Below are 14546 nucleotides of genomic sequence, written 5' to 3' on the forward strand. Positions count from 1 at the left end.
CGCGGTCTTGTCGGAGAGGGGAACGAGGACACAGTAGCGGGAGAAGTGATCGACCGCTACGAACAAGTACTCAGCGCCAGATTCTGTGAGAGGTAGTTTTAAGAGATCGATTGAGACAGTTTCCCATGGTCGTGACGGGATTGGGTATTGTAAGAGAGGTGCTGGTAAGCCGGTTGATTCTTTGTGACGGTGGCAGGAGAGGCAAGAGTCACAGTGGGCATTGATATCACGGCGCATGGTTGGCCAATAGTATTTGAGACGTGCTTGGCGCAAGCATCGGTCTTTACCTGGATGGGAAGCTTGAGGAGTATTATGAACAATATGAAGAACCTTTGGTATCAGGGCAGTGGGGGCAACAAGTTGGCGTACTTCGCGATTGGGCATATCTTTGCCTGTTAGCAGTGTTTTCCTGTACAAGAGATCATCGTCTAGCATGAACTCATCCAGTGATACTGGCAGAGTAGGTAAGGGCGAGGCATCGCCAGATTCTAGGAAATAAATGACTTTGGACCACATGGGGTCTTGGCGTTGAAAGTTTCAAACAACTTCTGACGTTAGTGTAGTATTTTCAGTTACTTCAGGCTGCAGTGATGTTATAGCTGCTGCTACGTGACGTGAGAGTGCGTCTGCGACTACATTCAACTTGCCTGGTACATATTGAAAAGTGGGATTAAAGTCCTGGATGATGATAGACCATCTAGCTAGTCTACCTGTTAGGTTGCGATTCTTGAACAAATCACATAGTGGAAGGTGGTCTGTTTGGATATGCACTGGATAACCATAGACTGTATCTCTGAAATGTTTCAAGGACCAGATTACTGTTAGCGCTTCGAGATCTGTGACACCGTAGTTACGTTCAGCGGTTGTAAGGTCGCGACTAGCATACGCTATTACGCGCTTCCTTGATGCTTCATCGAGTTGCATCAAAACGGCACCAAGTCCAGTGCCTGAGGCGTCTGTGCAGAGAAGGAAGGGTGTGGTATAAGCAGGGAACGCTAGAATAGGGGCATTTACAAGAGCTGTCCTTAGCTTTTGGAGAGCCTGTGACTGGTCGTTAGTCCAAACAAAGGGCACATTCTGCTTGAGTAAGTGGGTCAGAGGAGCGGCGATCTGCGCATAATTCCTGATAAAGCGACGATAATAGCCACTGAGGCCCAGGAAACTTCGTACAGCGTCGGTAGTGGTAGGTTCTGGGAAGTTAATGATTGCCTTAGTTTTATCCTCATTAGTATGAATGCCTTGTGCATCTACGACATGGCCTAGGAATTTGATTTTCTTTCGCAGGAAGTCACATTTACTGAGATTGATTTTCAAGCCTGCGAGCTGGAGGCGTTCAAAGACTTGCTGGAGTTTGGTAAAATGATCAGGGATGGATTTACTCACAACAATGATATCATCTAGGTAAGCAAAAAGAGAGTGTCCCATCATACCGCTGAAGACTGAAAGGATAAGTCGCATGAACACGGAGGGAGCATTTCTCAGACCAAAAGGGAGTCTCTTAAACTGAAAATGTCTGGAAGGGGTGCTAAAGGCTGTAACTGGGCGAGAGGACTCTTCCATTTCGACCTGCCAGTACCCGCTGAGGAGGTCTAAAGATGAAAAGACTATGTTATTGTCACCAAGGGATTCTAGCAAATCAGTGAGGACAGGTAACGGGAAACGGTCTGGAACGGTGACAGAATTGACCTTACGATAGTCGACTACTGGTCTAAGGTTGCCGTCCTTCTTTGGTACTAAGAAAAGTGGGCTATTCCATGGACTGACGGAGGGTTCAATAATGTCCTGGTCTAACATGTTCTGTACCATTTGATCTGTTTGCTTTCTCTGGCTGTGAGGCAATCGATACGCTGGTATGTAAATCGGCTGAGTTCCTGGGAGTAGTTCAATCGTATGTTTGACAAGGTCTGTTCTACCCATCGGTTCACCGGGTAAAGCAACCACGTTTCTGTACGAGGTCAGAAGGTCGAGGAGTTGAGGCGTATGTTCTGGGAAATCTGTGCAAGTGAGATGTGAGAGCATATCGGGTGAATGCGTCGGTGCAGATCCCGTAGAGTTAATAGTACATACACCGATTGGCATATCATCAGTCTGAATAGTAGGAATTGAGGAATCCTGGCACACCTTTACGGCCGCTGGGTATACTAGGAAGTCTCCAATCTTTACACCACTTTTAAGTTTTAGTGGAGCATTTGTGACATTGAGCAAGTACAGGTAGCATAAACTGTCCTCTAAGACTGTACACCACGCTGACTCATAAGTCAAGCCATTCACACAACACGTCTCAGGTAGGGTTAGTACATCCACTCCTTCTTTCGCACCAGCAACACAAACAGAGACTTTGGTGAACTCATGCGGTAACAAAATTATGCACGTATTCGTTACTGCACGTTTCGTCTCTGCGTGTTGGAGAAGATCATTCAGACTGTGTGAGGTAGGTAACTGAGACATGTCTGAGTCAGCGATAGTGTTGTCGGGAGAGGATGTAAGAGCCATGTTCGAGGGCTGAGATGATGTATCAGGAGACATTGAGGAATTTATGTCCTTGCTCGCAGTCAGTAAAGGAATGATCTCTGTATTCTCAGATGATGATGGTGGTGGTTTGGGCTGGGTTGGACTTTTTGGTAGTGATAGGGACAGAGGTAATTGAAGGACTGATTTGATCGTAAGAACAGGACGGGGACATTCCATAGTGTAAACCGGGAATCCAGAAATGTCTATACTACCACAAGCAGGTAATAATGCAATGGAATGTTGTGCCATGGCGGAGAAACCAATAAGGGCATCTGCGGGATACTGCAAGTCATTAGTGACATGAAATTCAATGGGGATAGGGGGCAAAGCTCTGTGGAGTTTGACTTCAAGGATGACTCTTCCCTTAACCTTAAACTCTGAGCCATTGACACCACATAGGCGAATGTCTGGTGGTTCTAGGAAACTGACGTGGTTGTGATGGCGATGAATAATTTGTAAGGAATTTTCGGAGATGAGATTTACTATAGATCCTGTGTCCAAGAAGAATGACGTTGGTATGTCATGACTGCTTCCGAGAATGACTAAACCCGAGGATGTTATGGGACCTACATGGCGGATGGGGAGTTGGGTTTCTGGTTCTACGTGATATTGGTCCGATACGGGCGCGGCGCTTCCCCCGACTGTGGGCGGTTGAGGTAACGACATTCCTCAGTGGTGTGAGTCGTGCTTGATTTGTGGTATTTGCAGTGTGGACAACGTGAGCGGGAAGGCGTACGCTGTCTGGTTTGGGAGTGAGGACTGTATGTACGGTCGCAACTGGATGCTCGATATCCAGGATGACCACAGTACCAGCAAAGAATCGAAGATCGTCTGTTTCGTCGGGCGCTAGATTGATCACGACCTGCGGTAGGAGAGCGATGTGTGGCAGGTCTGCCGCGTGTGGTGGGATGGGAGCGAGATTGGTCTGGGGTAGTGGAGGTGTGACAGACTGAGGAGGCCAAGAGTTGGGTGGTGCCCTGACGCGTGTAGTTCGAACCTGTTCTTTCATGAATGGCTTTAATGACCTGAATAATTTTATCTCCTGGATTGAAACCGATTTCCAAGGCTAACTCTCGCTGTTTAGGAGTAAGCCAGTGAAGGAATCTGAGGTAACCAATTAAGTCAGCAAAGTTGGTGAGTGAAAGCATTGGAACGCCATTCTTGTCTTCTAACCATTTCGTGCCTACCAGTAATTGGAGCATCTCGCTACTAGTTGCTTTCATGGCGGCGGCAGCTTCGCGGAGCTTGGCATATTGTGCTGGGACGCGCAAGTCCTCATCTAGTTGGTTTAGGAGATTAATGAATCCCATGAGAGACGCGGTATTTGAATGCTGGCAACAAAGGCTGATGAGTTCCGTACGAAAATCAGCAAAGGTACGAATGCTATCGAAATGTCCTGCACGGATCGCGGATCCGATGTCTGATTTACCGTGATGCAAGCGACCGAGGAGGTAAGCTACTTTGAGCGATTCCTCGGTAATTTGTCTATTATTTATTTCGGTTTCGACTTCTCTGAGGAAATCATAGACAGACCAAGTTGGGTCCTGGCCGGTAAATTTAGGACGATTGATTAGCATCGTCGAGATAAATAGACTGTGGAGGGTTGGCCATGGCTGGAAGTGTAGAAGTGGCGGCAGGAGAGGTGTGGGAGAGAGAGAAGGTAGTGGCAGTTAAGGGCGAGGAAGACAGGGTATGAAGAGAGGCAGGAGAGGGAACGACAGGGGAAGGAGTAGAGGAAGAAGAAGGGAGTGTAGAGGCAGGAGTAGAGGAGGAGGTATCTGGATTTACGAGGGTAAGACGGGTAGTAAGTGATTCTGCGGGAAGTGAAACGGGAGTCTCAGGTACAGGGCGGTGGTACTCTTTGCCACTTCGTAAATGAGTGATTGTGTTCGAGTCGGCAGACGGGGTATGAGCAGGTGATGTTTCCGGGTCGAGAGGGCTGGTGGTAAGCAGTTGACGGGGAAAGTATGACATTTAATGCGGCAATGGAAGATGAAAGGATGAAGATGGATACGTAGGTGGAAATGTATAAATAACAATGAGGGAATGGAATACACTAGGTGTGAAAATGAATGAAGGTGCGGGCATGGATGGTTTAAATAAAATGCGAAGGATGAGATGGATAATAAATAACGTAGGTGAAGATGAAAACGGGGTAATGGAAATGAGATGGAATATTTACAATAACCAATCTGTAGAGAAAATCGAGGATAATCTCTAGAGAAAGGAAAGATATACTATAGTTACACAGTAGAAACGGGAGTGTCGAGATGTATGACGTGCAGGGTGGCTGGGCATAGCTGGGCTGGGGCGGGGCGGGGCGACGGGGCGGGGCGACGGGGCGGGGCGGGGGAGGAGAGACAGCTGGGCGGAGAGGAGAAGAGACGCCGCGATGAATCACCGGCAGGGAGTGGCGGTCTTAGGAGGCTCCGTAATGCAGACCAGATGCGGGCGACGGCGGAGGCCGGTGGTGGGTGGGGAGGCAGATGTCGGCGCAAGGCAGGTGTAGAGCTGGTGAATTGCAAATGCAGAGAATGGTGGTGGGCAGACAGCGGGCAGACAGTGATAAGTGGCACCGTGGGGGCAGGAGCTATGATGAGTCCGGAACAGGTGCTGGGAACAGGTGCAACAGGTGCGTAGGTCGGCGACAGTGACACGTGCGGTCAGGAACAAGGCGTATGGGTGCGGTTGTTTGAGAGGTGAGCACTGGTGAGAAAAATGGTACACTCGAAAAGCACAGCCAAGGTATAGAGGCACGGAGGAGGGGCGAGGCTGGCAGATGCGAGACGACGTGTATCTTGTTGTATCACAAAAAATCCAAGGAGGTGGTCAGAATGTGATGGTTCGAAACACCACTGCTACCAAATGTAACTTGCAATACTTTGGTAATAGAAACTCCGTGTACAAACAGCTAGATAAGGAGTTTATTACAAGCTCACAGTAAAATAGTCTACCCTTCTCCGCTGCCCGATATCAACTAATGCAATAACGCCGTCTTCAGGCGTGGGAAAGCATGCTGACCTAGCAAGTTTTGTGGGGGCATGTATGCTTTGGGGGGGGACATATATACATCGGGGGTAGACATATTGTGGAGGGGGTACATATATATATATATATATATATATATATATATATATATATATATATATATATAGTCTATCCCCCCTTCCCCAGGGGGAAGGGGGGATAGAATACTTCCCCGGTATTCCCTGCTTGTCGTAAGAGGCGACTAAAAAGGACACTTTTATCTACATTCTTTTTGCTGTCTCTCTTTCCTTTGCACTTTCTGTCCTAACCCTCTGCATTTTATTTTTTTTTAGTTTATTTCCTCTCCCCACTGTCTGGTTCCTGCGAGCCACTGGCATTGGCTCCAAGGTAAAAGATTTTTCTGCCTAAGAAATCTTGATGAACTCTGGTTAAGAAGCAATGGCCCTCAGTTTCGTGCAGCCCTTAAGTGGGCAGAGGGTGCTAAGAATCCCACGGTGTAGGAATAAGTTTATACATCCAAAAAGAACCTTAAGAATAGGAAATTGGAATGTTCGAACTCTCAATCAGGCTGGTATAATGGAAGAACTTATTTCAGTGTTCAAGGAATACAATATATATATTTGTACTCTTACAAAAACGACGTTGCTTGGAGTTGATAAAATGAATTTGGAAGATGGTATTACTTTGTAGGAGTGATGGAAATCATTACCAAGGAGTAGGCTTATTGTTGAGTAGAGATGCTTGCAAGGCACTATGTGAGTTTGGGGCAATTAATGAGCACTTGCTTTAAGCTCGTTTAAAATCTGACCATGGTAATATCAGTATGGTGGTAGGCTACGCTCCGACAAAATAATGAGGCTGCTGATTAAATGAAGGATAACTTGTATGAGAAGCTTCAGGATGTAGTGAATAGAGTGGCAAGACATGATGTGTTAGTTTGCATTGGTGATTTTAATCCGATTGTAGGTAGTAGTAGAGATGACTTTGAAGGTTGTATAGGTAAGGAGGGTGTTGGTATAAGAAACGAAACTGAGGTGCGATTTGGAAGCTTTTGTTTGGCAAATGACTTTATGATTGGTGGAACTCTGTCTGAGCATAGAAAAATACATAAAACTACTTGGATTTCACCATGTGGTAAATACTGTAACCAGATTGACCACACTGCAGTTAGCAGAAGGCATAGGAGTTATTTGCAAGATGTTTGTGTAAGGAGGGGGGCAGATATAGGTAGTGATCATCAACTTGTTGTGTCAAAGATTAAAATAAAACTTAAGAGAAACGTTAATGGTAATTGCACAGGAGGTGGTAAATATGATTTTGATGAGCTGAGGAATGATGAGAATACCAAGGAAAAGTTTCGGTGGGAATGTAGGAACAGGTTTCTAGTCCTGCAGAAGTTGATGGAATCTGAAGACAATGATGTTAATCAAATGTGGAGAGATGTAAAAGAGGTTTTGCATGAGAGTGCTAAGGTTACTATTAAGAAAAAGGGAAAAGCGAGAAGGAAACAGTGGGTCAGATGAAACATGGAATGCAATTCAGGAAAGGAAAGAGGCGACGTTAAGAAGTGAAGAACATCATGTTGATGGCCAGGTAGTTGAAGTACTTAGAGCAAAGTACTGGAGCTTACATTCTGAAGTAAAAAGACTCGTTAGACGTGATAAGAGGATGCTATATGATGAAAGGGCAATAGAGACAGAAATTAAGTAAAAATGACGGTCAGAGCACAAGAGCAGCGTATCAGGCCATAAAAGAGTTAACTGGGACTGAAAAGAGAAGGAAGGAAACACCTGTACGAGGTAGAAATGGTAACTTGTTGACTAAAGTTTTGGATATAAAAGGAAGGTGGAATGAGCATTTTGAATCTGTTCTAAATAGACCAATCCCAGCTGAAAAGGACATTTTGGCACCCGAAAGAGATTTGCAGATAGAAAAAGGGGATATAACCTTGGAAGAGGTAACAAAATGTATAAAGGAGTTAAAGAATTATAAGGCCCCAGGAGAGGATGGAATATTTCCTGAAATGCTTAAGGTGGAAAATTAATGATGAGTTGATAAATGCGCTTTTGAAACTTTTTGATGTGGCTTGGAATAATGGTGGAATTCCAGAAGAGTGGGAAAATGGAGTGATTATAAAAATATCCAAAAAAGGAGATTTAAGTGTGTGTGGCAATAGGAGGGGGATAACTTTGACACTTATAGTTGCAAAAGTCTTTTCCAAAATCTTGTTGAACAGAATAGAGCCAGTAATTGATAAAATGTTAACTCTGGATAAAATTTTAAAAGTAAAACAAGCGGGATTTAGAAAGGGTCGAGGTTGTAATGATCAGATTTTTATTGTAAGGCATCTAATGCAACAAGCTAATGAGATGAAAATGCCACTTAGTATGTGTTTTGTGGATTTTGAAAAGGCGTTTGACAGTGTTTCGCGTGGAGCTATGTTGAAAATCATGAGATTTATGGTATACCAGAAACGTTTGTAAATATTATTAGTAGCCTACATGTAGGTCCTTTTTGTAAGGTAATGGTGGGTGGTTCTTTGAGTGACCCATTTAAAGTTAGGTCAGGAGTGATTCAAGGAGGAGCTCTTTCGCCTTTGCTGTTTGTTTTGGTTATGAATTATGTTATGAGAAAGGTTGTAAGGAAAGCAGGTGAAGGAATTACGTGGAAAGAAAATGAGAGGCTGATGGATTTGGACTATGCTGATGATATTGTGCTGATTTGCGGTAGTATTTGCGAGATGCAGAAGGTGTTTGATTGTCTGGTGGAGGAAGGAGAAAAAATGGGATTGGTAATAAATTGTGGAAAGACTGAAATTATTAATATGAACGTGGAGAACCAAATGGATTGTGTAATTGGGAATAATGTGGTGAAGAATGTAGAAAATTTTAAATATCTGGGAACGATTGTATCATCTAATGGTTCATTAAACAATGAAATTGAGGAAAGGATTAGACAGGCTTGGCGAGCTGTTGGAATGTTTAAATCTGTTTGGAATAATAATATGCTTTCCGTACATATTAAAGTAAAAATTTACAAGCCCATGGTTAGACCAATTTTAAGTCATGGGCATGAGTCATGGTACAGTACAATTGCAACAGATCAGAAGGTATTAGGATTTAAAAATAAAATACTGAGAAGGATACTTGGGGTAGAGTGGCAAGACAGTTACAAATAAAAGAGTAAGGGATATTACAAGAGTGGAACCAGTTGATGAATATGTGAGACTGTCTCGCTGGAAATGGCTGGGGCACATACGTAGAAAAGAAATCAGTTTAATACAGGATGTGCCAGAGTGGACTGCTAGAGGAAGAACAGGCCGAGGTAGGCCGAGGGGAACCTGGTTGAGGACAATGACAAGAGAAGCAGGAGAGGAGTGTTGGTGGGACCTGAAGGAGATGGCAAGAAAAATATTGGTGGAGAGAGATCATCGAGGCCCTATGCATCCCGTGGGGTGCCACAGGAAATGATTGGTTGATTGATATTGACTTATATGAGTGACAGAGACCGCTGCCGCGCTGCACCCCACCCTGAGGCTGCTAATCAAACACTAACGTCTCATACGAAGTCCAAACACACCGACTGTACGGTACTGTGAATAGGCCGACCAAAGTTACCAGCTAGTGAGTATTACAGATTTTATATTAATAATTCGATGTTTCACTTGGCTGGGATTATGCATAATTTTTCTAATTCATCCTAATTTCATAAATGAAGATCATGTTATATCTAATGAAAAAGCGAGACATTTAAGATAATTTGCTCAAGAAGAGGGAAATTCTTGTCACAATAAAAAAGGCGGGACACACGTCCAAAAACGGGACTGTCCCACCTAAAAGCGGGACTCTGGTCACCTAAACTAAGCCCAGCGACCTTCTCTCTTGACCTGACGTTCTAAAAGCATTAAAGAAAGAAAAAAAAAAGATCTGCTAACTGGAAGATTCTCAATTCTTTACCAGAGTTTTGTTAAAGTAAGCAAAAAAAATCTTAAGTTATATGGTTCACACACACACACACACACACACACACACACACACACACACACACACACACACACACACACACACACACACACACACACACACACACACACACACACACACACACGATCAAAATGTAACATCCACTGTCGCTTTTTGAGTGAGGGTGGGAGGAAAAGTGCCATCGGACTGAACATCAGACGAACTCAGGTATATCTAATATGAGCAGTACACTCACTGACAAAAGCTCGTCTAACATCTTACGTTTTCTACTGCTCACTTTTCGCTTCTGTCTACTATTCCTGAACTGAGAGAGACTCTGTCCATAGTGATTCCTTTTGTTATATTGCGTTAGGGAGTGGACAGGCTTATCATATTAGTGAATTACATGATGCGGGAGAGTAGGCGAACTTTTGTTCCCGACTGAATGTTTTCGAATCTTAAACCTCAGACGCTGGCAGGAATATACACAACACTGGGTTGAGCAAAGACCATCTCATTTGCGGGCTCAGGTTCAGGTGTGTGAGAGCTAATATTCCCTGTTAATTGGATACTCAAGCAGCGCCATTATGGTATTACTACAAAAGACGCTTCCACCTACAGTAGACTGATTAAGGTGTACCAGCACCTGACGATGCTCTCTCTCTCTCTCTCTCTCTCTCTCTCTCTCTCTCATTAAAATGACGTTGTTTCCATTTCATTCTCACTGCCAGTGTTGGCCTAATTTCTTCCAATAATATCTCGGTAAAGTCCGCCAGCACAGGATCTGGCATAAGAATATTACATTATGCACAGCTCGCAGACTCGATTCGTCGGTTAGGTATGATTTATTTTTACTGAAATATTTCCGTGCCAGTTACTGACTTTTATTTTTTTTTTTTTTCAGTTTAGAACAGAATTTTGATACCGGAGGTGTTAGATATAACCTCAGTTTTTCCTTCCAAGCAAAGGCTTCTATAAGCCCTGAATAAAATCGGCCGAGGTAGCAAGAATAAAATTCAATAATTCGTCGAGCCGATGAAGTTAAAACAGAGTCGGAAATAATTCAAAGGTAAAGTGTAAGAGTGATTTTTTTTTTACCCTGTGAACCATCACAAATTTCTAAAAGAATCTTTCAGAAGAGATATAAATGAGTACATAGGGCAACAAACAGCAACAGACCTATTGATCTTTTCGGGTCTGTCTGATACAGAGAACGACTGCAACTTCGACATCTAATTCTATGAGATGAAGATAAGGATACTAAAACTGTTTGTACCTAGTTGCATTTACCTAGTAATAGGATACTAAATTTGAGTTAGGGATCGTGCGCTCGCCTCTGTGTGTGTGTGTGTGTGTGTGTGTGTGTGTGTGTGTGTGTGTGTGTGTGTGTGTGTGTGTGTGTGTGTGTGTGTGTGTGTGTGTCTCCAAGTAATGACCTAGGCCTATTTGAGCCTATGGATTATTGTGCACTTAAGTGAACAGGTTGTTGCGAACATACGAAGCAGTTAAGAATACAATTCATTTGCACAATGTGTGAATATACACAGTACATATACCCTGTACCCTGGCAAAAAATGTTGAGAATCAAATTTCCTCCCATCAACATAATAAAGAAATATAGTAGAAAGTTGGTACAGTAGTATAACATTAGAATTAATATGTTACTGTGTGCTCAGTTACATCTTATTAGGAGGTAACTGGTAAATCATTTCCTGATAGGGAAAGTGGATGGTGCATTACTGAGCATATCCAGTTTGCAACCGGATGATGCTAAGTAAGAATGTCGTGTCGATCAGACTTGTGTACTTAAGTGTGTTTCTTCCTTATCCCTGTTCCCGCAATAGTATGATCGGGTACATGGACGTAATCCTATTACAATGGGTCGTAATCAAAACGTAGAATAACTGTCTGCTTTAATTACCTTTGTGCAATTGCGGTGCATTACTGTAAACCTTATTCCTTCTCCATATATTTACATTCCTATCCTTGGAGTGACTTACGACACTAGACAAACTCTCAAGAACCACATACAAGACATATCAGTTGGGTGTCCTGAAGGTGAAATCTCATATAGTCTTTGCCTTATAAGGCAGATGATTTGTTTCGTGATGATCCAAGGTTTTGCAGCCCCTCATACAGTACGGTCGTGTAACTGGTAGGTATTAGGCTGCAAAATTATTCCTCTATATATTGTTACGTCCTCGTCCCACACTGCCACAGGCTCCAACAGCAGTAGTTCTGTATGGGAAAGACGATTCCAGTGAATCATTCCTCGTAGGATCAGTCTTTCAAAGTACACAAGATCATTTCAGGCATCGTAATAACACAGGTTTCTCGCATTTGTTCTCTTTATTTTCCAAGTAATTACACTGTGTAATTGCCAACTTAACTAATCTCATAAGTGGCCGTGCTACACCATCTTCACAAGTTGCACAATTAATCATACAGATCTATTCTTTCCCCCATCCTTTTTATAACTTTCCTTGCTAGTCGAACGTTCTATGTACCCCTAGCAGCAACAGAGTTCTAAGTTGGAGGAATCCAAAATATTTCAGAGTTTTCTTATATTATGTAGCACTCTAAATGCTTTAGCATAATATCTGAAATTAAAACTAATATATTACATAATTGAACAATCCAAAAAAGTTAAAGGAAAAGAAAAAAGAACAATTAATGCATAACTTTACCAAATACCTCTGCTCACGTCTGGAAATTCTGACTGGCAGCAAAAAATGCGAGAATTATCCAGAAGTTTTAATTACTGTCTAGCTAGCACTCCTTCTTCTTAACGCAACCCCCTCCCTAGTCCTCTTGTCATCCCGACAAAACTACACAGTATTTATAAACAAAATCCATAATCCAAAGAACACATTTAATTATACACAAAACAGTCCGTCAACTTACAAAGCCTTTCTCTATGCCGGTTCCAACTATGTCCCTGCTCCTCCACAGAATCCACTCTTCCTGCAATGACACGGTCTTCTTCCTGGTCCACTTCTTCCCTAGGGAGACTGTCACCATCCTCTCCTGCTTCAGCTCTTTGGTCCTACTCAACATCATTGGCTTTGGGAGTGCACGATTCCTCAAAGACGTCCAAACTGTACTGTTGTGGTCCATGGTACTGCTAATGACGATTCACGTGCACCACCATTGGGCAAAATTTCCTGCCTCTCGAATCCGGTACATTACGTCCGACAGGCATGCCATCACACTATAGTGCACCCTCTTATGGGCTCGGCAGCTTCAGTGACTGTCCGTTCTTTCACTTAGTATTGTACAGCAAAACTTTGTCACCATCCTTGAAGCTCACCTTACTTGCCTTGGATGATACTTGTGCTTCACCACATCACCTGAGAACTTCAGAGCTCCTCGAACTTGATGATGTACCTCAGCCAGACATTCCTGGAGATGCTCCAGAAAGCTGGAGGTGTCAGGAGGCAGCTCTTCAGCAGGTGGTCTTCCCATTAACAGAACAACTGGCAATCGTAACTCGTGGCCAAACATCAGTTTTGCAGGGATGTGGCAGGTAGACTTGTGGGATACAGACCAATATGCACTTAGCAACGAGGGTAATTTTTGGTCCCATTCCATCTGTCCCTCTAAATAGTACTTGACCAGTTCTTGACGAGGGACCAGTTGAAATTCTCTATCATCCCAACTGGCTGCGGCATTAGTGGAGTTGCTTCCCAGTAATTTGTAATGCTCACGGAACACAGCAGACTCGAAGTTTCCACCCTGGTTTGAATGTAGCATTCATGGCATTCCAAAATCACAGAAGAATTGGTCAACCAACGTCTGGGCAACAGTTTTGGCTTCCTGATTTGGGATGGCATAAGTTTCTGGCCATTTAGTCAAGTAGTCCATACCAACACATATATATACCAGTTTCCTTTTTGGTGAGTGGCAGACGCCTAGCAATGCCCACTGTGATTCTTTCCATGGGTGCACACACTTGATAAAGTTGAAGAGGGGCGCAACCACGTTTCGTGATCTCTTCTTGGTACACAATACAGTACATCACAGGCCACACACCACTCTTCAACATTCTGTCACATGTCAGTCCAGTAGAACCTCTGTCACAGGTGATGTAGAGTTTTCTTCAATCCTAGATGCCCACTAGTGATCCGGTTATGGGACTCTCCTAAGACCTCAGACCTCATTTTCTTAGGAGCCACCAGCTGCCAAAACTTGCTGAGATCATCAAGTGTCTCCTATTATCGCTGTGGTAGTCCACTGTTCAAACAAAGAAGGTCCCACTTCCACATCCATTCTACAACTATCTTTTCTCCATGATTCAGCATTTCACCACACACACCATTAATTCCTGAGGCATTCCCCTTTTTAACTTTCTTCATTGCTTCCACAACTTCCATCCTACTGACTTCTTCCTCTCCTATCACATCCTTCCTTCTCCCAGCTATTCCTCAGCCACTTATACTCTTATTACTTTCATTCTTCCTGTTCAACAATTCCTTAAAGTGCTCTCTCCATCTTCGCACTTTTTCTCCCTTCTCCATTGGCAATCTACCATTTTTATCTTTCACTCCCCAACTAACTTCTTTATCACTCTTTCTAACTCTATTTAACTCTTTCCAAAATATTTTCTTACAATCCTTCAAATTTACACACGAATTCCTTTCAAATACCTCATCCACTGCTTCTTAGTCTCTCTTATTGATCATTTCACCTCATTCTTCCTCTCTACATATACCTCTCTCTCCCGTCTCTCAACTTCCTCCACGCCCATGTTTTTCATTCACTTACTATAGGCTTTAATTTTTTGTGGCACTGCCTGTTTCACCTCTTCATTCCACCAAGCTGTTCCTTGCACCCCTTTTCGTTTTCTCTTCACCTCACACACCTCCTCACATGCTACTCAGATTTCTTCCGTGAATATCTTACACACACTTTCCACATCCCCCATCTGCTCCAAATCATATATACCCAGTCAGTTCTCCACTTCTCTCTTATATTCTGTGCTTTTTCCATCCTCTTCTAACCTTTCTACCCTTCTTGTATTAGCTACTTCCTCATGTCCTTCCGTTCTCCTATTCCTCCATTTCATTGGAACCTTGATTTTCACCA

The sequence above is a fragment of the Coenobita brevimanus genome, chromosome 99 (assembly GCF_032717465.1).
Source record: "Coenobita brevimanus isolate Jiangsu-jjx chromosome 99, ASM3271746v2, whole genome shotgun sequence".
NCBI classification, from domain to species: domain Eukaryota; kingdom Metazoa; phylum Arthropoda; class Malacostraca; order Decapoda; family Coenobitidae; genus Coenobita; species Coenobita brevimanus.